At 47.5% G+C, this 27,886-nt stretch overlaps 1 protein-coding gene across 9 annotated transcripts in view; it reads right to left on the minus strand.

Moving 5' to 3' along the window:
• OS9 (OS9 endoplasmic reticulum lectin) overlaps positions 1–27,886 on the minus strand; it is a 241,551-nt gene that overhangs the window by 159,033 nt on the left and 54,632 nt on the right. The window lies entirely within an intron of this gene.

The raw sequence follows: 27,886 nt of genomic DNA on the forward strand, positions 1-27,886 counted from the left end.
GGAGTCCTCTGCTTCCCTCTGCCACTAAGAGCTAATTCTCAGCTCCTTAATGGGACATTGGGGGGTGGCTGTCTGTACTCTGCTCAGCCTGTAGTTATGGGACCAGGCAGGATGCTTATGGTTCGGTGGGGGGTATTACGTAGTGCATAGGTGCATGAATGAGTGACTCACTGTATGTGTTGAAGACAGCATGTGTGCAGGACTGTATGGGTGGATGAGTGTGTGCATGGGTGTGTTAGTGAGTGAATGACTGTCTCAAAAGTGTCTTTATGAGTAACTACATATGTTTTAAACTAGTATATGTGACTATTGGTGTATATAAGTGAGTATATGTGAGAGTGAGAGATTGAAAGAGTTCCTGTATGAATAAGTATGTCTTTCTATAAGTGAAACAAAATAGACGTTCCCGAGAAAGAACAAGGCAGTTAAGCCACTTAAGCAATAATTCTCAATGAGAGTGACAAGAATAATTCAAAGTCCAGTGAATTAAAGATAAGTGTTTTCTTCTTTATTTTCCTTAGTCTTCTTTGTTCGCATTAACAGCACCAAGATAAGAACAGTAGCCAACACGTGTTTCGTCTCGGGTAAGTTGCCCGGCGACTTCCTCAGGGCTACAACAATAACAATAAAGATAATTCTATTCAGAAACTTAGCCACTTCTGGTTACATTTCTTCACAAAAGTCAATTAGAAATAAAGATAAACCATAGGTATGGTGTGATTCAGATAGAAAGAACAAGGGCCATACGTTAAGGAAAGCCAAAAGAAATCCACCCAGTGAAAAACCAGAAAATAAAGGTGCTAGGCCACACCCATGACCAAGAAAGAAACGCTCACAACAGAGGATCACCTCTTAAGAGAAGGAAAACGACTCCCTACTGCACCTAAAATTGGGTTCCCAAAATGGTGAAGTTAGAAAGGAAAACCCAGATAAGTCTGGTGTGTCATAAAAATGGTATATAACAAAAGAGATCCAGTCACATACCAAGAATTATCTTTATTGTTACGTCTATTTTGTTTTTCTTGTTTTTCCCCTTCACCTGTGTGACGGAGAAATATTGGGGCATAGGTGGCTGTCCCTCTTGATGTTTCCCTAGAGCAATTCTCTAATTTAGTATCACACAACCGACAGGATTTTGTATATGCGCGAGGGTGTAACCCTGCCATGGTTCTAAGTTACATTGTTTCTATAAGTGATTGTTTAAAAGACTAAGTATGTGCAAGTTTCTGTAGAAGTAAGTGTGGTGGTGTGTGTATAACTGTATATGCAAGTAAATGGATGTTTGATTCTTTATTAGCATGAGTGACTATGTGTGTGAGTAACTCTATGGATGAGTGGCGTTGTGTAACAGGATGTATAGGTGTATGAGTCAATATAATGAGTGAGTACATGTATGAATGACTGTATAGGACTGTTGGTGAATGAGTGGATGTGTATGTGGATCTTAGAATTACTGAATAGGTTGTTGTAACTGATATTGGTATGTATCCAAAATTTTAGTTTCTATTTTTGAATGTGTGTATCAAAGGTTATATTAGGGGGAGAGGAGGTCTGCCACTCTATCACAAGGATGATGTCATCAGTGATGTTATTTGAGATGTCATCAGTGATGTCATGAGTGACGTCACTGACCATGTCAATATACATGATAGCACCTCATTAAAAAGCATTGAAGTTAATAGAAGGTTTTAAGACTTTAGTTAAATTATAAATCATTTGTTGATGGTACCATACTCATTTTAGGAATTGTGGTATGTTCTAAGGTGATTTCACCATGTGAAAAAGCCTTCTGCTGGGATATCATGATTGAGAGAAAAATATTTTCTCATGCTTTTCCAACATAGGTTTGGAAGGTGATCTATAAGCTAAACTGAGAGCTTATTTTCTGTAAATTCACATTATCTTTCTCAGTCATGTGAGAATGAAGTCTGACATTCTCAGTAAAACATGTACATCCAACAAGGGCAGAGACTGTCAGTTGATTCCTTTGTGTTCTACTGCAGCTTCCCAGAGTGTTCCAAAGAACAACTAGAGCGCTAACAGTCCTACTTATGATAAACGTATGGCACACCTGAAGCCATCTTGCTTGGTTTAAAGTGGTAACTCTTAAAACATTTAATTTAAAAAGGAACACAATGAGGGGGTTCATTTTTCCATAAAAAGTATGATTAGTGCTGCAGAAAGAAAAATTAGGGCACATTTTGAGTGACTTCTCTAATCCTCTTCTATTTCATAAAAAAATTCTGACATGCAGATTGAAACATGCACTTTCAATTCCAGCAGCAGTTTTCCCTGGTGAGCAGTAGCTTTACTAAAGTGATCTAATGAGCAAAAAGAGTGCTAACATTCTGAATTTATGGCAAATGTGTGACACATCTGAATGCCTTCTTGAAGTAAAAAACTGAAAGTATTTCCTACTGAGGAGACTGCAGTAAATGAGGAAATTAGGAAACTTCATAACAAATAAGTCTCCCAAGATGGCCACCAGAGACAAAAGAGCCCAAATGTAGCCCAAATATCACCCAGATGTAGCCCAAGTATAGCCCAATGACAGAATGTCCCAGAGTGTTCTTAAAAACAACTAGAGCGCTTACTGTCTTCATTATGACAAAAGTATGGCACACCTGAAGCCGAATAAACTGGTAACACTTAAAACATTTAATTTAAAAAGGAACACAATGAGGGGGTTCATTTTGCCATAGAAATTATGATTAATGCTGAAGAAAGAAAATGAGGGCACATTTTGAGTGACTTCTCAAATCCTCTTCTATTTCATTAAAAAATTCTGACATGCAGACTGAAACATGCACTTTTAATACCAGGAGCAGACTTCCATGGTGAACAGTAGTTTTACTACAGTGATCTAATGAGCAACTAGAGTGCTAACATTCAGAATATATGGCAAATGTGTGACATATCTGAATACCTTCATGATGGAATCAAAGTAAAAAACTGAAAGCATTTCCTACTGAGGAGACTGCAGTACATGAGGAAATTAGGAAACTTCATAACAAATAAATCTCCCAAGATGGCCACCGGAGACAAAAGAGCCCAAATGTAGCCCAAAATCACCCAGATGTAGCCCAGATGTAGCCCAATGACAGAAGTGTGCAAAACACTTATTATTTTGTGTTTTTGCAGTGTTATATAGTGCAGACTTGTCAGGTATTGGAGTGCTTTACATGAGCATTTGTTACATCACACAAGAACAAATTCATTTTGGTTGTAGACATGGGGAGACTAAGTGATTTGACCAGAATCACAGAATGTCGAGCTGAAGCAGAAACTCCAACCTGGTTCCCCAGTTGCAAAGTCTGCAGTTCTGGAAGTAACACCACATCCTCTCCCCTAAGTGCAACATTTAATCAAGTGGTCAACTGGATAAAAAAACATAAAGATAACAAATAATTTAAAAGTGCTTTGTCGCTATTTGAAAACTCAGAAAATATGTCCTTATTTTAGTCTTTTAGAGCACTAACCATAATTTTGATGCCAATAAGACCCTCTCATATATGTAATTTCTAAAGGAAATGCTCTAGGTATTACAGTTTTGATTACATCAAGATGACGTCAGGCGTTCCACACTTTTGTAATAAATATAGAATGTTAGCAATCTAGTTGTTCATTAGGATACTGTTGAGAGACAGAGGCCAGGGGCACGGACTCTGAAAATTGAAGGCAGGTAGGACTGTGCAAAGGCAACAATTTAACCACACTGAGCAGGCAGGAAGGGCCGTGGCAGCACAACAGACTATGGAGGGCAGTGGAAAGGGGGGCAGGGGCAACAAACCAACAATACAGGACTTGCAAGAGAGGCTGTGGCAATGTAATAGACCATTGTGGGCAGAAGGAAGAGGCAATGGTAGTACAACCATACATGCCAACAGACCCGATTCAGCCAGGAAACGTCCAATGTTTTTAAGCTCAAATGGGCTTTATTTGATCTGTCTCCTGTCTACAATCTCCTCTTTTTCAATGTAACTCAAAGGGGAAAATCAATACCCCAGTTTTTTTTCAAAATCTCCCTCTTACCAAGTTCAAAATGTTCGCAAGTATGGTACATTGGATCATGGAAGGAAATGGGGTAGGGACATGGACTTGGATAACAGAGGACAGGAGGGACATGGAGAGGTGCACCAAACTGACCCTGCAGGGCAGGCATCAGGGTTTGCAGCAGCACAATACACCACACAGGGCATGCGGGACGGGAGTGCAGCACAACAATCCATAGAAAGCAAGAGGGAGGGGACAGGACCATGCACATGGACAACAGAGAACAGAGGGGCAAGAGGCAATGGTAGCTAGCTGACCATAATGGACAGCCAGGAGAGAAAGCTGCAGCATAACAGACCATAAAGGACAGGAGGGACGGATCAGGGGCATTACAATGGAACAGACAAGCCAGGAGGGAGGGAGTAGGGGTCTGCACATGTAAACAGAGGGCTGGGGCAGGGGGGAAGGGCAGGAGCAGCAAGATAGCCATGGAGGTCAGGCAGGATGGGCAATAGAAGCAAGACACACCATGAAGAGCAACAGTGAGACTGTGATGGCATACACACAGACCATGGAGGGAAGGTGGAGGGGGTCAGGGGCAGCTAACTGACCACACAGGGAAGGTGGGAGGGGCCATGGCAGCACAGAAGACCATGCATGGCAAGTGGGAGGGTTAGTGGCAGCACAATGGCTATGATGGGCAAGAAGGAGGGTGCAGGGGCATGCACAAAGGACCATGGAGGATATAAGGGAGGGTCAGGACCTGTGCACAGACAAGAAAGTTCAGGGGAAGGGGCCTCACAACAGACCGCACGGGGCAGGCAGGAGGAGCAGTTGCAGCACAACAGACCAGGGAGGGCAGAAGGGTGTGGCAGTACAATGGACCATGTAGGACAGGAGGAAGAGGATAATGGCATGGCATGTGGACAGGCAGGGTGGAGGTGGCAGGGACAGGTTACAGTCATCTGACAATGCTAGGCAGGTGGGAGGGGAGTGGCAGCTCAACAGAACACTCAGAGTAGATAGGAGTGGCAGGTCCATGGGACATGGTGGGCAAAAAGGATGGAGCAGGGGCATGCACAAAGACATCGGAGGGCAGGGGGAAGGAGAATAGGGGCAGCAAGCTAAGCACAGAGTTTAAGCAGGAGGTCAATGATGGGGCATAGCATTGGGCAATGGAGGGCAGGAGGAGTGGACTGGTACATCATACTAAATTGAGGGCAGTGGCAGCACATCAGACCATGCATGGCAGGAGGGAGGAGGCTAGTCCATGGATTCACACAACAGAGGATAGGGAGGAGGGGGATGGGGCAGCAAGCTAACTGTTCAGAGAAGGCGGGTATTAGGAACTTTGTTTTTAAAACATGTGTCTGTGCGAACTACTTAAAATATGAACAAATATGCAGCATAATCTCACTTTTATTCAGGAAGAAGAGGACGGTTGTGACTGTGACTCCGGGCTCACTTGGCAGAAACACCCCCTGACCCTCCACCCCCTATCGCAAAATGTAATGCCCGTGAAAAGGGTAGGTGAACACAGTGTTATATAGAACATAGTCCTGAGAGCACGATTGAAAATGAAAACTAGATATAGTGTATGGTATAAACTATGCACCAAAAAGTGTGATATAAGATGAACCGGGCGTGAAATATAATATGCAATACATTGTGCGCAATGACAGATTCATTGGAGAGCGCGAGATAGCACAGGCACTAGCGCGTGCTATGCGATATGCGCCTTGGAGTGTAATATGCACAGGGCAGTGTTGTGTAACCTAACTAGTCTCTAAAGTTGTAATATAAAATATGTGCTGGGGAGTGTAACATTGCATATGCACTGTGACAAAGATATGGATCCCAGATTGTAATATGTATGGCATAGCACTGTGCGTTATAACATAGGCATCGAGGAAGGCACGTTAGATGGGGCAATATAACCCGTGCGAAGACAAGTGTGGCATGACATATTCACGGGGTGGTGTTACAGTGCACATGGGCTAGAGAGTGTCATAGCATATGAACTAGCAAGTGGAATACAACACAGAGGTGTGTGGCACTCAGCAGGCAATGGTGGGTGTAACATAGCATTGGCCTCTGCCAGGAGCGCGCGGTGACTCTCAAGTGATGTTCGTCCCCTTTCCAGAGAGTAAAATAAAAAGTATTACACATCCGGCAGGGGATGTGTGTTTTATTAACCGTGAGGGGGGTTTCTTGCATAGTTTTGGTCGAATTTTTGTCGAATCCCCTTTGAATGGCTTGGTGTGCATGTGTATTAAATGTGCCCGTCAATAGCTACCCATGTTTGTATAAATAAACGACAAGGGTGTCTACCGGGATTAGGCACGGTAGGGCATCAGACATGTCAGAGCTTCACTAGTGGTGCAAATACATTCCACGTGGATTCATTGTATGCATAGTCACCTTTTAATGAATATCACGCAAATCGTCATGGTGATAGGTACGTACGGTTTGTCCAGCATGTCCTAGGTGTGTCTATAAATATATATATTTTTTAAAAATAATAAAAAACAGTGGCCGGCCCTGGGGTCAAAAAAATATAATTAGGAGACAGGCCCTGGGGGATGGGGTCATCAGGGCCAATAAATTAGAATAAGAAGGGGAACCACACAGCCCCCCTTCTTAAAAAATTAAAATAAATAAAAGACTGGCATCGTGCCGGAGGCCACGCCCCCTCCTTGCAGCACTCTGCAAACGCGCCCCCTGGTGAGTTGTAAGTTGGGGAATTAATTCCTCTTCAATACTGAGGGTCCCTGAGGGCCAACTAGCCCAACAGGCATTTCCAGTATGCGCCAGGGAGCTGCGCTGCAGACAGGTGTTCTGAGGCCAAGCCCCTTTTTACACCTCTCTGGAACGCAGCTCTGTGGCGCTTTCTGGAGGTACCTAGTGGTCTAGTTTGACCCTAGGGACCCTTAGGATTCAAGGGGACTTAATCTCTCAACTTAGAACAGCCACAGGGCGCGTTTACACAGTGGTGAAGGGAGGGGACGGGGCCTGAGGTGACGTGTGCAAACACGCACTATGGCACGTTTTAAATTGGGGATATAATTTCCCTTCAATACTGAGGGCCCCTGGGGGCTAACTAGCCCACCAAGTGCTTCCAGTAAGCGCCACTGAGCTGCATTGCAGAGAGGTGGTCCAGGCCGTGCCACTTTTTACACCTCTCTGAAACGCAGCTCTGTGGCACTTACTGGAGGTACCTAGTGGGCTAGTTGGACCCTAGGGACCCTCAGGATTCAAATGAACTTAATCTCCCAACTAAAAACGGACACAGGGCGTGTTTACACAGTGGTGAAGGGAGGGGACGGGGCCTGAGTTAACGTGTGCAAAACGCCCTGTTGCCTGTATTAAGAGGTAGTTTTAATCCCCCTGCCCTATTATTTACTAGGGGCTTACAGAGGAGGTCATGCTAATCCCAGGGGGACCCCAATGCATAATGTTCCCTAGTGTATGTAGGTGTTTTCACTGTATTCTAAGTGTCTTTTAACATATCACTGGCTCTAGGACTGGTTAGTCAGACTCAGTTACCACCAGTATCCGTCTGAAAAAGTTGAGGGTACAGGATGATTTTGCAACAAGGCTTCTTTCTGCTCTTCTTTTTGTTCTTTCTGCATGTTATCCTTCTTCCTGCACTTTTCTTCGTCTTTGAGGACTTCTGTTGCTTCTTTCTGCACTTCTTTTTTTTTTCTTTCTGTGCATTTTTTCTTCTTTCTTCACATGTCCTATCTCTGTAGGCATAGTTAGAAATTAGCATTTAAAAAACCTTTGAAATTCACAGAAAAAACCATAGGTTTCAGGGGTGTTATAGTTAGCCGGACTTTTCACTTGTACAAAACCATTGAAATTCCCCCGTTATAGTTAGTTCAGCTAACTATAACTCGCGCGCCCGCAATGCACTGCTGATGACGTCACATATTTCATCACTCATGACATGGTCAGTGACATCACTGATGACATCTCAAATGACATCACTGATGACATCACTGATGACATCATCCTTGTGATAGAGTGGCAGACCTCCTCTCACCCTAATATAACCTTTGATACACACATTCAAAAATAGAGACTACAATTTTCAAAACAATGGACATACCAATACCAGTTACAACAACCCCTTCAGTAATTCTAAGATCCACATACACATCCACTCATTCACCAACAGTCCTATACAGTCACTCATACATGTACTCACTCATCATATGTACTCATACACCTATACATCCTGTTACACAATGCCACTCATCCATAGAGTTACTCACACACATAGTCACTCATGCTAATAAAGAATCAAACATACATTTACTTGCATATACAGTTATACACGCACCACCACACTTACTTCTACGGAAACTTACACATACTTAGTCTTTTAAACAATCACTTATAGAAACACATACTTATTCATACAGGAACTCTTTCAATCTCTCACGCTCACATATACTCACTTATATACACCAATAGTCACATATACTACTTTAAAACATATGTAGTTACTCATAAAGACACTATTGAGACAGTCATTCCCTCACTAACACACCCATACACACACTCATACACCCATACCGTCCTGCACACATGCGGTCTTCAAAACATACAAACAGTGAGTCACTCATTCATGCACCTATGCACTACATAATACCCCCCACCGAACCATGCAGACACTCAGACTGATGCTCAAAAAACCAACTAATAACCTATATAGACACCCATGTAGCTACTCACCAACCCATTCAGCCACTTATACACAAAGTGAGAGACTGATACAGATATTTACATATTTAAACATTACTCACTAAGCCATGTATTCACTATGATACACTTAATCAGTCAGTTACACAATCAATTTAAAAAAAACAAATCATCCATTTAGACACTTATATACCCATTTATTCCTACATCGACCTTGAGATATACATATATAAAACATATTTAATTTTCAGAAAAACACACATTCACTGGATGATGTCATCATTGATGTCATTTGAGATGTCATCAGTGATGTCACTGACCATGTCATGAGTGATGTAAAATGTGACATCAGCAGTGCATTGCGGGCGCGCGAGTTATAGTTAGCTGAACTAACTATAACGGGGGAATTTCAATGGTTTTGTACAAGTGAAAAGTCCAGCTAACTATAACACCCCTGAAACCTATGTTTTTTTCAGTGAATTTCTGAGGTTTTTTAAATGCTAATTCCTAACTATAATATGCCTGAAACCTATGGTTTTTTCTGTGAATATATATATATATATATATATATATATATATATATATATATATATATATATATATATTCACTTAAAAAACCATAGGTTTCACACATGTTATAGTTAGCTGGACATTTCACTCGTGAAAAACCATTGAAATTCCCCCGTTATAGTTAGTGCAGGCAACTATAACTCACGCGACCGCAATCCTCTGCTGATGACGTCAGATATTACATCACTGTATTTAGACACTTATTTACCCATGTCTTCTTCCATTAATTTTTAGCTATACATATATTACAAATATTTTTTTTTCAGAAAGACACATATGTCATCAGTGATGTAATTTCTGACGTCATCAGCAGAGGATTGCGGTCGCGTGAGTTATAGTTGCCTGCACTAACTACAACGGGGGAATTTCAATGGTTTTTCACGAGTGAAATGTCCAGCTAACTATAACATGTGTGAAACCTATGGTTTTTTAAGAGAATTTGCAAGGTTTTTTAAATGCTAATTCCTAACTATAACGTGTGTGAAACCTATGGTTTTTTCAGTGAATTTGTACGGTTTTTTAAATGCTAAGTTATGTATTTATTTATTTTTTTTAAGGTTTTTCACCGTGCGTACTCCGCGATTTTTCGTAAAAAAATTTAAACACATTTTGGCCCTTAGGGGTCTTTCCAGGACCTCCTGACAAAGGCTAGGGGGCCAGGAACTGTCCACCCTGCCCCCTTTTCATGTTCTCCACCTTTGTTTTTTATCCCCTCACACTGCGAGAGACAAAATGGCGGCCGACACTTCCTGGTTTCGACCGATTCGAATGTTTACTAAGATCTAACAACCAATCAGAATCGCGCTCGCGCACGGCAGCGTACGGTACGCGCACGGAGCGCGCCTATAGATATATATATGCTTTTAAATGCTATTTTCTCAGGAAATACCGAACAGATTTACACCAGACCTGCAAAAGGCACATCCCTGACCTGAGGACTACCTCTCTGCCAAATTTCAAGAAATTCTGTTCAGCCGTTCGGGCTGTAGCTTGGACTAAAGGTCCTATGGAAAAATGCATTGGGGAAAACGCGTTTTGGGACCCCCCCTTTTTCTCAGCCACCGCTTGACGAATACCCCCGAGACTTTCAGGGAAGGAGCGGAGCGGAGCGCCCCACCTATTTTGAAAATTTCATCAATCGGCGCCAAAGTTATTCCAAATAGAACGTTGCGGATTTCCTATGGAAACACGGTCCTAACTATAACTATCTACTGGCGACCGCCAGTAGATTATATATATATATATATATATACACACACACATATATACACATATATATATTCATACACATCTTACTGGCAGTCGCCAGTTTACTAGTGTTCATTCCCATTGCAACAGTAGGTGACACACAGAGATTTCCTCGATACACATTCCACTGTGACCACTTTTTATCCCATCTCTTGGGCCAACCCCTGGCCTCAAAGACCGCAGACTCTGCCAGCATACATCTATCCATCTCATTCGCCCACGCGGCGACCCGCGGTGGGTGCACTCCCCCCCCCCCCCATCCCCGGGCCAGTTCTTGTTTCACCAGCGTGTATCCCAGTGTAGTGAAGTGGTCGGTTTCCGTAAGGTCAGTTGCCTCCCATATGTTCAGCAGTTCCATTTGTGGGGTCAGTACTATATCTTTTTCCAGGGCGGTTTGCATGTGCTCCGAGGCCCCCTCCCATAGTGCCCTCACCTCTGGGCAACTCCACAACATATGATAAAATGTAGCCTGTTGTCCACACCCCCTCGCACATAGGTCATCTGGTCTAGCTCCTATTTTCGCCAGAACTTTCCCTGTGATGTATGAACGGTGCAGTATGCGAAGCTGGATCAGCCTGAATCTGTATGTGATGGCAGCCTCCCGGGGGGACATGAGGGCCGTTTGCCAATCCTCATCGTCCAGAGGGCCCAGGTCCTCCTGCCACCGTTCTCAGAGCTTAGAGAATGTATCAGGCCAGTTATTGCTCAACTTTTTATAGGTTAGGGATATGGCCTTCGAGTTAAGGGGTCCGTCTAATAGACGGTCTTCCAATGGTGAAATTTCCGGTATATCTTTAAAGGATGGGAATGCCGCTTTCATCGCATGGCTGATCTGCATATACCTATATACTTCTCCCGGTGCCATCTTGTAGCGTTTCTGAAGGGCCTCAAATGAGAGCAATGCTCCCTTCTGTACCAGGTCTTTTACCGCCGAGATCCCAATAAGGTCCCATTTATCAAACCAGGGCTGGCGGCATAACATACCTAACCTCTGAGAGAACCACAGCGGCGTGGCCCTCGAGATAGTCCCCGCCCATCCCAACCGAGAGTTAACTAGATGCCAAGTCTCTATTGTATGTTGTGTAGGACCGAAGAACCTCCCCCTTCCCCTCCTATCAGGAGTGTACAAAGCCCCCAGATAGCCGGACCTGTCCGTTTGATATCGATCAAGCACGTACGCTGGGTCATCCGGAGGGCGATACATCCAGTGATTTACCGCGACCAGTTGCGCCGCCCAGTAGTATCGCTGTAGGTCTGGGAGTGCAATGCCTCCATCTTACCAGCCCTTCGTTAGTTTTTTCAGTGCAATCCTGGAGGCCCCTCCGTCCCAAAGCAGAGAGCGAATCTCCCCTTCGACAGCTCTAAAATACAAGTCTGGGACCTGATGTGGGCAATTTTGCAATATATACAGAAAATGAGGCAGAGCCAGCATCTTGAAAAGCGCCGCCCTCCCCAGCAGCGTTAAGGGGAGCGACCTCCAATGCTGCACATCAGCTCGCAGTCTGGCTAGAGGGGGAGCCAGGTTGGATCTATAGAAACAGTCAGGGTCCGGTGTTATGAAGACTCCCAAGTAGCGAAAGCCCTCCATTGCCACTGTTATATTACATTGCGGCGGGAGTTGGGGGGCCCGACCTCTTAGCATATTTAATATGGATTTATGCCAATTAATGGCATATCCTGAATATTTACCAAAATATGTGAATATGTCGAGTACCACTATGATAGATTTGTACGGAGAGGCTAGACATAACAGCACATCATCTGCGTATAGGGATATACGGTCTTCCAAGCCTTCCGCCCACCGCAGCCCTCGCACCCCAACGTCTCTTCGCACCCAGGCCGCCAGCGGCTTCAGTATAAGAGAGAATATTAGCGGAGACAGTGGGTACCCCTGTTTAGTACCCCGTCGCAGCTCAAACGTCCGGGAGGCAGAGGTGGTGACTCGCACCTGTCCCAACACTCCGGTGTATAGAAGCCGTATCCAAGCTATAAATTTAGGGCCCAGTCCCATCCTCTCGAGTACCGCAAACATATACGGCCACTCAATAGAGTCAAATGCCATCGAGGTATCTAGAGAAAGCACCGCCACGTCCTCCTCGATATATTCCCTACGGGCCATCACGTTTTGTAAGCGCCGAATATTAAGGGCTGTGTTCCTGCCGGGCATAAAGCCCGACTGATCCGGGTGGACCAGTGATGTGATAACTGTCACCAGTCTATTGGCTAAGACTTTTGCTAATACCTTCGTCTCTATGTTAATCAGTGAGATTGGCCTGTACGAGCTACTGTTGTCGGCCGGTTTACCTTGCTTATGTATGACTACTATGGTGGCTAGGCGCTGATCTGCTGGCAATCTACCTACTTCCAGGCTCTCTTAATACATGGCTTTGAGGTGCAGCACCGTTAGGGAAGCAGTCGCCTTCAGAAACTCCACTGGAATACCGTTCGGGCCCATTGCCTTTCCAGATTTGATCTGCCCCAGGGCTTTCCGGATTTCTTCGTTTCAGAGATCTGCCTCCAAGGTCTCCCTTTCGCCCGCCGAGAGACTCGGCACATCACTGTCCCGGAGGAGCAGATGAGAGTCCTCGGCAGTATAACTCGTAGAGGGGGTGTATACTCTTTCAAAATGGTCAGCAAATCGCTCCGCTATGTCTCGCGGGTGTAGCACCGTGTCCCCTCCGGTGTCGTCAGCCTGTGCACCCATCTGGCCCCCTGTTCCAGTCTTTCTAACCAAGCCAACGTCTTGCCCGCCCTTTCACCAAGTTCGTAGATTCTGTGCTGGGTGGCCCGGAGTTTAGCCACCACCTGCTCCCTAGTTTTCAGCCTATATTCCTCCTGATTCAGTAGAATTCTGTGGCTCACGTCTTGGGAGGGATTTTGTGCCTGCTCCATCTCCAGTGCCAGGAGGTCCGACTCCGTCTGGATCACTAGCTCTCGTTTTTTGGCGACATATCCAGTCTTTAGGTACAACGCTTGACCCTTAAGAACTACCTTATATGCTTCCCAAAGCGTTTGTGCGGAGTCTACTGAACCCACGTTTTCAGTGAAATTGTTCTCGGTTTGCTTACGGAGTTCATCCCTGATATCTGGTACGTGCAGAAGCCATGGGTTAAGAACTATGGTAGCACGCGGTTGACGTTCCCAGTGCGTATATTCTAGCCATACTGGCGAGTGATCCGATATACCTCTCGGTAGGACTTTATATTTGGCGAATTCACCTATTGAGGACAGATGAGTGAGAAAATAATCTCAGCGTGAGAGGCTGCCGCGGACATTTGAGAAATATGTGAATAATTTGCCAAGTGGGTGGATCGCACGGCCCACATCTGTCAGCCCCATTGCGGTCGCGAAGTCAGCCATTAAGGGGTTTGCTTTTTCTTTGGATCTCGGTGGTTGGCAGTCGATCGTGTCGTCTAATGTAAGGTTGTAATCTCCCCCCATAATCAGTGTGCCTTCTCTAAGTCCCACCAGCCTGCCCCCTAGGTATTCTAGCACCGCCTTTCCCAGTGCCGGTGGTAGATACACTGAAAGAATGTTTATGTGTCTACCTTCCCATTGAGCCTCTGCCTCCGCGAACCGGCCATTTGCATCCGCCCATGTCTTGTGAACAATTAGGGGGGTGCTTTTTTTCACCAAAATGGCTGTTCCCCTTGAGCCTGTGGTGTAGTCCGAGTGTATCAGAAGTTTATACCCCCACCTAGTGAGGGCCTTAGACTTGTGGCCTACCAGGTGTGTCTCTTGCAGCAGGACTACGTCTGGCGCGTGCCGTTTCAGATACTGCTGCACAATCCCTCTCTTAATCTTATCGCCAATACCATTTACATTCCAGGTCATTACAGTGAGCGATTGGTCCCTACCCATCCCCATATCTGTGCATCTTACAATTTCCCGACACCCGGATTTCCACCCCCTATCAGGGAGCCTCTAGCCGCCCACCAAGCATATGTTGCAACATGTACAGTGTGGTTATTCTACGCTTCCGAATCACAGTATAGCAATGTTCACCAATAAATCCAACCTCAGAACAACTAACCCTGTGCCCCGCCCTGTCAGTGACCTCCCCCCTCCCCATGTTTTTGCTTGTACAACGATTTAGATTCAGAACTCCCTCTCCCCCCCACCCCTCCACCCTCCCTGCCCCCCTGCCCGTGGATTCAAAACTACCCACCCCCAAACATGGCAGAGTGCCTCTCTCCCTCCCTGAAATGCTAGTTGTGCACGGGGTGGTCAGCTCCCGCCTCCCGCCTGTTCATATTACAATTGACTAGTATTTTGCCATCCACTGTTCGATTTGCCTGGTCTTGAGCGTCTCCCAATACTTGAAGCCCTTTAAGTTCAGTATCACATCTTAGATCACCATTTGTAAGTCTAACGTATCTGGGTCCGGCAGCTCCCGTCCCGGACTACCCCCCCCCCCCCCCCACTGTACTTTCCAGTCTGGCCTTGGCCCCCCTCCATGAGACCGAGGGTCAACCCTCCTGCTCTTTTGACTGGCCGCTCTCCGCCGGGCCCCTCTTTGCATCTTCTACACGGCCATGTCTATGTATGTGAGACCCACCAGGCCGTCCCCCGCCCTTGCCCCCTACCGTACTCCAGCCTTCCATCCAATCCCAGGCGGCCTCGGGCGAGTCAAAGAACCACGTTTTTCCATCCGACTCCACCCTCAGCCTGGCAGGGAACGGCATTGCATACTTCACCTCCCAGTCTCTCAGTTCCCTCTTCACCGCCTGAAAGCTGCGACGCTGGGCCTGAACCTTAGCCGTGAAGTCTGGGAAAAAGGAAACCTCGAAGTTGTCTATCTTCAGCGGGGGGTTCGCTCTTGCGGTCTGCAGGATACTGTCTCTGTCGCGAAAATTGAACACTCGGGCGATGATGGGCCGTGGGGGTGCTCCCGGCTTTGGTCTGCCCCCCGGCACTCTGTGGGCCCTCTCAATGGAAAAATAGTTGGACAGAGTTTTAGGCCGCAGGTGTTTTGTGATAAGATCTTCCACATAGAGGTCCGCCGCCGGCCCCTTCGATTTTTCAGGAACACCTAAGATGCATATGTTGTTTCGGCGAGCCCGACCTTCGTACTCATCCAGCTGTTGTGCCATCAGTGCCTGCGTCTTCTGCATGTCAAGCATCTGCCTTTGGAGTTCCGACGTGTCCAATTGTAAGGCGCCCGTGATCACCCTGAGCTCCTTGACTTTTTTGTCCATCTTCCGGAGATCTGCCCGAATCAGGGAGACCTCCACTGTGACTGAGTCTACTGAGGCGCGAACTCCGCTGATAGCCGCCATGACGTCGTGTAAGGTGGGCTCTGGTCCCTTCGTGGAGGCGCTTGCTCCTCCGTCGTTTTCACCTTTTGGTAGACTGTTCGCCTCCTCCGTTTTAGACCACGCATACTTGGCCAGCTGCTTCTGGGCATTTGCCCTCGAACCTTTGCCCCCCGCCGCCATGGAGATGCGCCCGTTAAGTGTCTCCCTGATAAAGGGAGGGGGGGGGGTGGCACCAGAGCGACGGCAGTGACACCGGGACCGCCGGTTGCACCCCTCGACTCACGCCTCCATCAGTCCGCCCCAACTCTTGCTGTACCCCAATGGACCTGTCGGGCCAGCGGCACCTACCGCCTGGACAACGCTGAGGTCTGCGCGAGTCTCGACCTCCGAGGCCCCACAGGCCTGCAATTCAGGCCCGCACGTGTATTGCTGCCGGAACAAAGAGGGGGAGGGAGGGACGTACCGGCTCCCAGGTGTGTATCTCAAGGGCTCCATTGGCCAGTTGTCCCTTGGGCCCACTCTAGTGCTTGAAACGCCGGTTCCGGTCCGTCTCTCAATTCCGCCCAGCCGTGGTCCCAGCCAGAAATAACCGCATCCCCCCGGTGTCCAACCCTGTTCCTCTGGGTGGGGGGGGGTCGGCCGCACCCGATCTCTGGCGGTCTCTGCCTCCGTCACCACCGTACACACCAGCCCCTCAGTTTGCGGTGCGTTGTGGACCCCGGACCGGGCCCCTCGGTTCGCCATTGTCCCAGGCGCCTCTGTTGACTGGCAGCGGGCTAATAGTCCCAGATCACTTTTAGTCTGCCCCTGCAGGGGGTCCGGCTTCCCACTTCGGCGCCCATCACCTCATCCAGCGGGCCCGTTGTTTTCGACTCCGCTCCTCCCCTCTCTCATCCGTCTCAACGGCTGCGTAGGCCTCAGGCCGGGGTGTCTATTTGTCCTACGCCCGTCCGAATGTCCCTTCCCCAACGGACCGCCGTCTAACCCATCCACGATACTGTTATTACGGTGGCAAATGCAAAAATAACAATTGATGGACAGAATGCAGAACAATGTCATACATTCACCCCAGTACAGAGATCTGGGCCTAAATCCATCGTTTTTTTGCTCACCATGCCATTCCAGTTTGAACCCAGCCATATGCAAATCAGTCTTGACCCTGTGCCGCATGGGAACAGTCCAGCCCGAACTGCCAAGCCAGGTCCTCCCTAGACTGGAAACAAGCATCCTAGGACCGGTTTCGGGCTTTCAGCCCTCATCAGCCAGGATAGCTTGATTCCAGTGGCATGGAGAGCAAGGGACTCACGTCTGAGCATACCCTTCCCACTCGGGGTGACAAATGCAAAAATAACAATTGATGGACAGAATGCAGAACAATGTCATACATTCACCCCAGTACAGAGATCTGGGCCTAAATCCATCGTTTTTTTGCTCACCATGCCATTCCAGTTTGAACCCAGCCATATGCAAATCAGTCTTGACCCTGTGCCGCATGGGAACAGTCCAGCCCGAACTGCCAAGCCAGGTCCTCCCTAGACTGGAAACAAGCATCCTAGGACCGGTTTCGGGCTTTCAGCCCTCATCAGCCAGGATAGCTTGATTCCAGTGGCATGGAGAGCAAGGGACTCACGTCTGAGCATACCCTTCCCACTCGGGGTGACAAATGCAAAAATAACAATTGATGGACAGAATGCAGAACAATGTCATACATTCACCCCAGTACAGAGATCTGGGCCTAAATCCATCGTTTTTTTGCTCACCATGCCATTCCAGTTTGAACCCAGCCATATGCAAATCAGTCTTGACCCTGTGCCGCATGGGAACAGTCCAGCCCGAACTGCCAAGCCAGGTCCTCCCTAGACTGGAAACAAGCATCCTAGGACCGGTTTCGGGCTTTCAGCCCTCATCAGCCAGGATAGCTTGATTCCAGTGGCATGGAGAGCAAGGGACTCACGTCTGAGCATACCCTTCCCACTCGGGGTGACAAATGCAAAAATAACAATTGATGGACAGAATGCAGAACAATGTCATACATTCACCCCAGTACAGAGATCTGGGCCTAAATCCATCGTTTTTTTGCTCACCATGCCATTCCAGTTTGAACCCAGCCATATGCAAATCAGTCTTGACCCTGTGCCGCATGGGAACAGTCCAGCCCGAACTGCCAAGCCAGGTCCTCCCTAGACTGGAAACAAGCATCCTAGGACCGGTTTCGGGCTTTCAGCCCTCATCAGCCAGGATAGCTTGATTCCAGTGGCATGGAGAGCAAGGGACTCACGTCTGAGCATACCCTTCCCACTCGGGGTGACAAATGCAAAAATAACAATTGATGGACAGAATGCAGAACAATGTCATACATTCACCCCAGGGTATGCTCAGACGTGAGTCCCTTGCTCACTTTGCCACTGGATTCAAGCAAGCCTGGCTGAAGACGGCTGAAATGCCAGAAACCGGTCCTAGGAAGCTTGTTTCTGGTCCAGGGAAGGCATGGCTTGGCAGTTCGGGCTGGACTGTTCCCATGAGGCACAGGGTCAGACTGATTTGCATATGGCCATGTCTGAACTGGGGTGGCAGAGTGGGCTAAAGAACGGTGATGGATCAAACCCAGATCTGTTGACTGGGTGTGAGTGTTTGATTGGTTCTGATGCTCCGTCCATCACCACCCCCTTTTGTACCGCTTTGTTCGCCATAAGTTGGCAGGGTATGCTCAGACGTGAGTCCCTTGCTCACTTTGCCACTGGATTCAAGCAAGCCTGGCTGAAGACGGCTGAAATGCCAGAAACCGGTCCTAGGAAGCTTGTTTCTGGTCCAGGGAAGGCATGGCTTGGCAGTTCGGGCTGGACTGTTCCCATGAGGCACAGGGTCAGACTGATTTGCATATGGCCATGTCTGAACTGGGGTGGCAGAGTGGGCTAAAGAACGGTGATGGATCAAACCCAGATCTGTTGACTGGGTGTGAGTGTTTGATTGGTTCTGATGCTCCGTCCATCACCACCCCCTTTTGTACCGCTTTGTTCGCCATAAGTTGGCAGGGTATGCTCAGACGTGAGTCCCTTGCTCACTTTGCCACTGGATTCAAGCAAGCCTGGCTGAAGACGGCTGAAATGCCAGAAACCGGTCCTAGGAAGCTTGTTTCTGGTCCAGGGAAGGCATGGCTTGGCAGTTCGGGCTGGACTGTTCCCATGAGGCACAGGGTCAGACTGATTTGCATATGGCCATGTCTGAACTGGGGTGGCAGAGTGGGCTAAAGAACGGTGATGGATCAAACCCAGATCTGTTGACTGGGTGTGAGTGTTTGATTGGTTCTGATGCTCCGTCCATCACCACCCCCTTTTGTACCGCGTTATTACGGTGGCAGCAGCCCGATCAGAGAGGGCTAGGAGTGCAGGGGCAGAGATATAGCTCCAGCCGCTCCCAACGCGGAGTTTTCTTTAAGTTGCAGGGCCTCCCTGAGAGACCATCGGCGCGGGGCGCCGTTGGGGCGTCCACTAATCAGTATGGGGGCAGACACCCTACGTCCCGCCTGCCCCGGACCCGAGTTCGCAGCCCCAGGGGCCCTCGCCGGTGCCTCAGTCCACGTTGCGGGGAAAGACTCACCGACCTCCTCCGGTCCCCAATCTGCTGCGATTTCAGGCCACCAACTGCGTCGCCCACCGCCTCACGGGGATCGCGGCGGCGGGCAGCAGACACCGTCGAGGTTCACCCGCTCGCCGCAGCGCGGGGGGGGGTCGCATCGCCGCTACCGGCCCTCCGGCCTTTCAGGAAATCACCAGCGTCTCGCCTTCCCACAGCAGACAGGCCGCGCGGCTGCTTCCAGGGCCTCGTCCGGCCCGACCACGCCAGTCGCTGAAACGGCTATAGGCTGCTTCGCCGGGTCCACAACCGGCCCCAAGGGATCGGACAGCTCTTCCGGAGGTAGCGCTAGATTGTTTCGCTAACTTTTGGGGACAAATGGACGGATATTTAAGTGGATATATGGCGCGGTCGGCGGAGCCGAGCAATTAGGTGGCCATCTTCGCGCTCGGCTTGGCCACGCTAGTTTCCATAGGAAAAGCATTTTTTGATTTGCTTATAACTTTGGCGTCGTTTAACAAAACTTTCCAAAAAGTTGCACTTTTTAGATCAGCTCCTATCTTGAAAGTTTGGGGGTGATTCGTTAAGCTGGGGTCCCAAAACGCGTTTTCCCCATGTTCATTTCCATTGGAAATTTTGCAACGAGCTACAGCCCAAACTGCTGAAAGGGATTACCCCAAATTTGGCAGAAAAGTAGAGCTTGGTTCAGAAAGCGGGCTTTTTTTTTTTTTAAATGGTGTAAATCTGTTCAGTAGTTTTTGAGAAATTCAAAAAATAAGAGTCCTGAGGGTCCCTGGGGGCCAACTAGCCCACCAGGGCCCACCAGTATGCGCCAGGGAGCTGCGTTGCAGAGAGGTGGTCAAAGGCCACGCCCCCTTTTTACACCTCTCTGCAACGCAGCTCTGTGGCGCTTACTGGAGGTACCTGGTGGGCTAGTTGGCCCCCAGGGACCCTCAGGACTCAAGGGGACTTAAACCACCAATTTACAACGCACCAGGGGGTGTGTTTGAACAGTGGTGCAGAAAGGGGGCGTGGCCTGATGTGCCAAGTGTGCAAACGCGCCCTGTGTCGCGTTTTAAGTTGGGGGATTAAGCCCCCTTGAATCCGGAGGGTCCCTGGGGGCCAACTAGCCCACCAGGTACGTCCAGTAAGCGCCACAGAGTTGCATTGCAGAGAGGTGTTGAGAGGCCACGCCCTTTTGTACACTTCTCTGCAACAGGACTGAAGGGGATTTAATCCCCCAATTTACAACACTTCAGGGAGCGCGGTTGCACAGTGGTGCAGGGAGGGGGCAAGGCCTGATGTGACAAGTGTGCAAATGCGTCCTGTGGCGCGTTTTATGTTTGGGGATAAGTCCCCTTGAATCCTGAGGGTCCCTGGGGACCAACTAGCCCACCAGGTACCTTCAGTAAGCACCAGGGAGCTGCGTTGCAGAGAAGTGGTCCAAGGTCACGCCCCCTGTTTAACACCACTCTGCAATGCAGCTCTGTGGTGCTTACTGGAGGTAGCTGGTCGGCTAGTTGGCCCCCAGGGACCCTCAGGACTCGAGGGGACTTAAACCACCAATTTACAATGCACCAGGGGGTGCATTTGAACAGTGGTGCAGGAAGGGGGGCGTGGCCTGATGGGACAAGTGTGCAAACACGCCCTGTGTCGCGTTTTAAGTTGGGGGATTAAGCCCCCTGGAATCCTGAGGGTCCCTGGGGGCCAACTAGCCCACCAGCTACGTCCAGTAAGCGCCACAGAGTTGCGTTGCAGAGAGGTGTAAAAAGGGGCATGGTCTCGGATCACCTCTCTGCAACGCAGCTCTGTGGCGCTTACTGGAGGTACCTGGTGGGCTAGTTGGCCCCCAGGCACCCTCAGGATGCAAGGAGAATTAATCCCCCAAATTAAAACCCGCCAGGGGGCGCGTTTGCACAGTGAAGGGAGGGGCCAGGGCCTGATATGACATGTGTGTACTTATGCAATCACTCCGCCAAAACCCAAACACTTATATATTCACCATGCACTCTCCTTGCAGCACTCTAATCACCCAGTCACTACCCATGCACTAACTCATGCACTGCTACAATACCCTGAGCAGTACCCATGCAGTCCAGCCATCGCCCTGTCACTACCAGCCAGCACCATGTACTTATCCAATCACTCCACCAAAACCCAAGCACTTATAAATTCACCATGCACTCTCCTTGCAGTACTCTAATCTTCCAGTCAGTACCCATGTACTCATGGAATGACCCAGGCACTAACACATGCACTGCTACAATCCCCTGTGCACTACCCATGCAGACCTATACCACCTACACAGTAGTGATTCACTCCCCCAATTATCCAGGTTGTACCCATGCACTCCAGAAATCCCTCTGTCACTACCCATGCACATCTCAAATCAGCCATCCAGCATCATGTACTTATCAAATCACTCCGCCAAAACCCAAGCAGTTTTAAAATCACCATGCACTGTCCTTGCAGCAAAGTAATCATCCAGTCACTACCCATGTACTCATGCAATGACCCAGGCACTAACTCAAGGCAAATACAGAGGAGGTCATGCTAATTACACGGGTACCCTAACACATAGTGTTCCCTAATGTATGTAGGTGTTTTTACTGTATTCCAAGTGTCTTTTAGCATAGCACTGGCTCTGGTCCTGGTTAGTCAGAGTCAGTTACCACCAGTACCCATCACTAAAACGTTGAGGGCACAGGAGGACTTTCTGCTACTCTGTTGGTTCTTTCTGCACATCTCTTGCTTCTTCCTGCAGTTTTCTTCGGCTTTCTGGACAACTTTTGTCTCTTTCTGCATTTGTCTTGCTTCTTTCTGCGCTTCTCTTCCTCTTTCTTCACATGTCCTAACTTTGTAGGCATAGTTAGAAATTAGCATTTTAAAAACCATTGCAATTTTTTAGGTTTCAGGCACGTTATAGTTTGAAATTAGCATTTAAAAAACCACTGAAATTAAAGAGACGCTATAGTTAGTTGGACATTTCACTCGTACAAAACCATAGAAATTTCCCCTTTATAGTTAGTTCAGTTAACTATAACTCGCGCCCCCGCAATGCACTGCTGATGACGTCACATATTACATCATTCATGACATGGTCAGTGACATTACTGATGACATCATCCACGTGAAAATCGGATGCAGCTCCTCACGCTCTAACATAACCTTTGATACACCCACTGTAAAATACAGACTACCATTTTCGAAACCATCGACACACCAATAACAGTTACTACATACGCACTGCACTCACTGATTCCTAGGTCTACACACACATCCACTCATTCGCCCATACAATCACTCATACATACATTCACTCATGAATACAACACTATCATATGCACTCATACACCCATACAGACACTCACACAGCGCCAATCATTCTTGAAGTTACTCACACACCTAGTCAGTCATGCAAAGAATCAATCACACTTCCATTTACTGACCTATAGAGTTATACACACAACAGATCACTTATTCAAACAGAAACAAAAACATAGTTACTCTCTTATACAATCACTGATACAAGTAAACACTCATCTATACAGCCACTCTCACAATCACTGACTCTCACATATAGTCATTTATATACTCCAACTCTCACATACACTGCCTTTTACATATGTAGTTACTTGGACATGTACCACTGACACAACCGTTCACTCAGTAACACACCCATACACACACTGACCCACCTATACTGCTGTTTCCACATGCACTATTGAACCCATACAGCCAGTGAATCAATCACTCAAACATGTATACACAGTCACACACCTCCCACACACCCACACACACTCAGGCACCCATACAAATACTCTGGCAACCAATCAATAACCCATATAAACACTCACGTAGCTACTAACCAACCCATGGAGCAGCTTATACAACAGCAGACAGACTGATACAGACATTCACACAGTTTAGTCACTAACCCATGCATTCAATAAGACACATGTAATAACTCACTTAAACAGTCAGTGACGTACCTACTAAATCCTCCATCCAGACACTTACACACCCACTTATTCTTCAAAACACCTTGGCATATATATAATACATATTTAAACTTTATAGAAACACACAGTCACTGGATGATGTCATCAGTGAGGTCATTTGAGATGTCATCAGTGATGTCACTGACCATGTCATGAATGATGTAATATGTGACGCAATCAGCAGTGCATTGCGGGGGCGCGAGTTATAGTTAGCTGAACTAATTATAACGGGGGAATTTCTATGGTTTTGTACGAGTGAAATGTCAACTAACTATAAAGTCCCTCAAACCTATGGTTTTTTCAGTGAATAAATCTATCTATCTATCTATCTATATATATATATAAAAATCAACACTTGCATTTCTGGCTGTCACTTTTAATAGCTAGTCAAAATGAATTTCAACCCATGTCTTGGATGCCATTTTCCTCATCTTATACAACCAAAGTTAATGGCACAGGGTAAAGCAAATACTGGCATTACAGCTTTGTTTCAGTGCCTGCTTAATATTTGCCATTTTGTATTTAAAAGGTAAGATGTATAGAACACATGCAAAATCTAAGCCCGATACAAGAGCTCACAGAGAATACTGTGCACAAAGTAATTGCCAGTGTGGCATGCCTGTGGTGTGAGTAAAAGGAAAAAAAATAAAGTTGATGTCTCAGATTGTTACACAAAAATATAGATAGAAAATGTGTTTACTGCCTGTATAAACACAGAACAAGGGCACTTTAATTCCCAGTATTGTCGCTACATCTTCTGGGTCAATGAGAGTGACTTCAGGACATTTGTTTCCAATACTGTCTCTAGCAACTTTCGCACAAGCGTCAACATTTAGAAAAACATAACAATATATTTAACCAATGTAATTGAAAGGCAACATTGTTTTGCATGTGGTTACTTAAAATAGCAAAGTATCCAACAGGTATCTAAGCTCAAAGGTACATTTTTAACATACATATATGAGGGAAAATACTACATATGATAGGTTTTCTTCGAACAATAAGATGTGTATAAATACAGATGAAATCTGAGGATAATATGAATTTTAAAAAATCATGCAACTAACTTGCTCGAGAGGCGCTCTTCATCATTGATCCATGAAGAACAAGTTACTTACCTTAGGTAACACCTTATCTGGAAGACTATCTAACTGCAGATTCCCAACCTTAAAATTATCACCAGTCATCAGACAGGAACCGGAAACTTTTCGTGAGCAGTACCCCTGTGCGCCGGTAGGTGCCGTCGTTTGGTTCCGCGTGGTGCAGTCACCGCCATTCGTGCTGGAAGTGTCTTGAGCGATGCATATGTGGGCACCATCCCAGTGCACTGACGTACATTTCTTTTTGTGACTTTCTACACCAGGAACGCAGGAGCCATGTAGTAAACTCACTACTGGTGTGTAAGACTAGGGTACTGAAGGGGAGCAACCTGGACGCTAGAAATCAGTCTGCATAGCGAGAGGATGGGTAGGTTAGTAAGGAATCTGCAGCTAGATAATCTCAGATAAGGCGTTACCGAAGGCAAGTAACTTGTTCATCTGATAGAGACTTCTAGCCGCAGACTCCTTACCTTAGAATAGATACCTAAACAATACCTCCGTGGAGGTGGGTCTGCAAAACAATATTAGATTAAAAAGTCCTGCAGGACCGAACAAGCAAAGTGCCTATTCCTATATCCAGACTGTCCAGGCAGTAGTGCTTGGAAAATGTGTGCAGTGATGCCCACGCTGCTGCCAGGAAGATGTCCAGGACCGGAACCCCGCGTAATAACGCAGTGGTCGCAGCCTTGGCTCTGGTGGAATGAGCACGCAAACCCTCAGTGGGTTGCCTTCTGGCCAATACAGAACACGATCCATCTAGAGATGACCGTTTCTACACAGCCTTTCCTTTCTTGACTCCAACATATCCCACGAACAGTTGTTTGTCCTCCTGGAACTCTTTCGTAAGGTCAAGGTAGAACAGCAACGCTCTTTTGAGTCCAGTCGACAGAGTCGCCCCTCTTCCTTAGAGGGATACAGCGGAGCCTAAAAGGTAGGCAGGGTGATGGACTGGCCTACATAAAAGGGAGGGACAACTTTTGGCACAAAGGGAGCTCTGGTGCGAAGAACCAGGTTGCCTGGAAAGATGGTTAGGTATGGAGGCTTGTATGACAAAGCAAACAGCTCACTAACCCTCTGGGCAGAAAAAGGGAGGGACAACTTTTGGCACAAAGGGAGCTCTGGTGCGAAGAACCAGGTTGCCTGGAAAGATGGTTAGGTATGGAGGCTTGTATGACAAAGCAAACAGCTCACTAACCCTCTGGGCAGATGTCATCGCCACTAGGAAGGCCATCTTGATAGTAAGGAGCATAACTGGGCAGTTATGTAACGGCTCAAAGGGACCGCAAATTGAAAATTTAAGTATGAGATTGAGGTGCTATTGAGGCATGATAAAGGGTGAAGGTGGAAACATATGTTGGAGACCTTTCAAAAACCTATTTACAACAGGGGATTTGAATATGGATGGCTAATCTGGCAACTGCAGAAAGGCTGAGATGGCAGAAAGATACCCCTTTAAGGTGCCCGGAGCAGAGCGCTGCTGGGCAAGAGACAGAATTAATAGGAGGACCTAAGAAAGAGGAGCAGAAAGGTGGTCAAATTGCTTTTCTGCACACCATGCCACAAATTTGCCCCAGCGGCAGGCTTATACCATCTTGGTGGAAGGATTCCTGGCTGCCAAAATAACATTGCAGACTTCGAGCAGAAGGTCGAAAGCTGTCAACATTTACTGCTCAATCTCCACGCATGAAGACGGAGCATTGACCGGTTCGGATGGAGAACCCTCCCCTGCTGCAACGACAGAGGTAGCCTGATCAGAGAACAGATGGCCATGCTCAACAGCTCAATATATCAAATGCTCCGAGCCCAGTCTGGATCCACTTTAGCCTGGTCGTTCCTGATCTTCTTGAGAAGTCTGAGTAGGAGTGGCATGGACAGAAAGGCGTACAAGAGGCCAAGCTCCACTCTAGACAAAAAGCGTCTCAGAGCGAGAACCGCCTTGGAAACTCCAGTGCGCAGAAGTGCTGACATTGAGCGTTCTCGGCGGCGGTGAACAGATCTAATCAAGGCTAGCCCCACTGCTGAAAGACTGTGCACCACCTCCAGGTGGAGGCACCATGTGTGATCCGCTAGGCATCTTCGTCTAAGTTCGTCCACCCTGGAGTTCAGGGAACCCACCAGGTGTTGAACCACCAGGATTATGCCCAACGTTCCAGCCAGGTCCAGAGGAGCAGGGTCTCTTGACAAAGGGTCCACAAACCCATCCCACCCTGTTTGTTGCAGTACCACATGGTGGTGTTCGTGAACAACAGCACTTGCCTCGGGTGGTTCTCAGTTGGAGCCCTAAGGCTCTGGGCCCTATACCACTGTACTTCAGTGGGAAAGTGCACGCACCCTTTTGACACATGTTAGGAAGTGGTGCGGACATGAGGTTTGTAAACGTAGGTCAGATCTTTCATTGCGGACTGGGTGCGCACTTACATCGCTGGTGTGGTTTACCTATGTGTCCAATCTGCTATTGCAGGTCTGGCACTTCCATCCAGGGTGTCTGGGACCGTGGGGGTGAACTGGAGGGTGACGGGAGGCTCAGCGCCACGTGGTCTCTGGAGTGTTATCTATTGACCGGTTTGGTATCAGTGGCATCGCATTAGGGTGCCAGGTTGTATCAGTGGCATTGCATTAGGGTGTTAGGTGTGTATGTGTGTGTGTGTGTGTGTGAAAGTGCGCATACGCTCCAGGCTGGTACATATTGCATTGCATAGTGGTGCAAAGTGAGCATGAGTGTGCGGGAGTGACAGTGTGTGGACTGCCTGTGCTTCATGACACTGGCCGGCGTTGTTGATTTATACGTTGTTCTCGTGCCAAAAACACTTTACCTCGCAACAGTGGGTTTACCCGCGTGGCCTCATTCTACTGTGCTGTTAAAAGTATTATAATTCTGCGTATGTACATATTACTGATATCGTTGTAGCCCAGGGTGCACCCTATAGCTGTGTGAAATTACATTATTAGGATTGTGAGGCTGGGTCAAGGGCTGACAAAGTGTCACACCACATAAGGATGCTGTGTGGGGATTAGAATAGGACTTTTCCCATGTGCGCATATTATTCCATGATATTCATGTTGCATTGTTTAATGTGTGTGTTGAATATAAACCGCATTTCTCAACATCGAACGTGAAGTATCTCGTTTGTGTTGTGAGTAACATTTATTGTGTGCGCATGCTGTGCTATTGCTGTAAACACTGCTTCTGAAGGATGTCTGACTGCTCAGTGTCAAGCTACCCAAGGGTGAGCACTGGTTGTGTAGTGTGTATAACCGCCTGCCCTTGACCGGAGCCGTGTCTTCTGACTGACTGGGGCATCCCTTCGGCCATCCAGACAGTGCCGGTTCAAACAGAGGGTAGAAAGGCTTTCAATGGCATCTATATCGCACAGAGCCCCAGCAGGTTGATATACAATAGGCATTTGTAAAGCGCTCGGCTGTTCCCAAGGAGGTT

Source organism: Triturus cristatus, chromosome 4_1 (assembly GCF_964204655.1).
Source record: "Triturus cristatus chromosome 4_1, aTriCri1.1, whole genome shotgun sequence".
Lineage (NCBI taxonomy): Eukaryota > Metazoa > Chordata > Amphibia > Caudata > Salamandridae > Triturus > Triturus cristatus.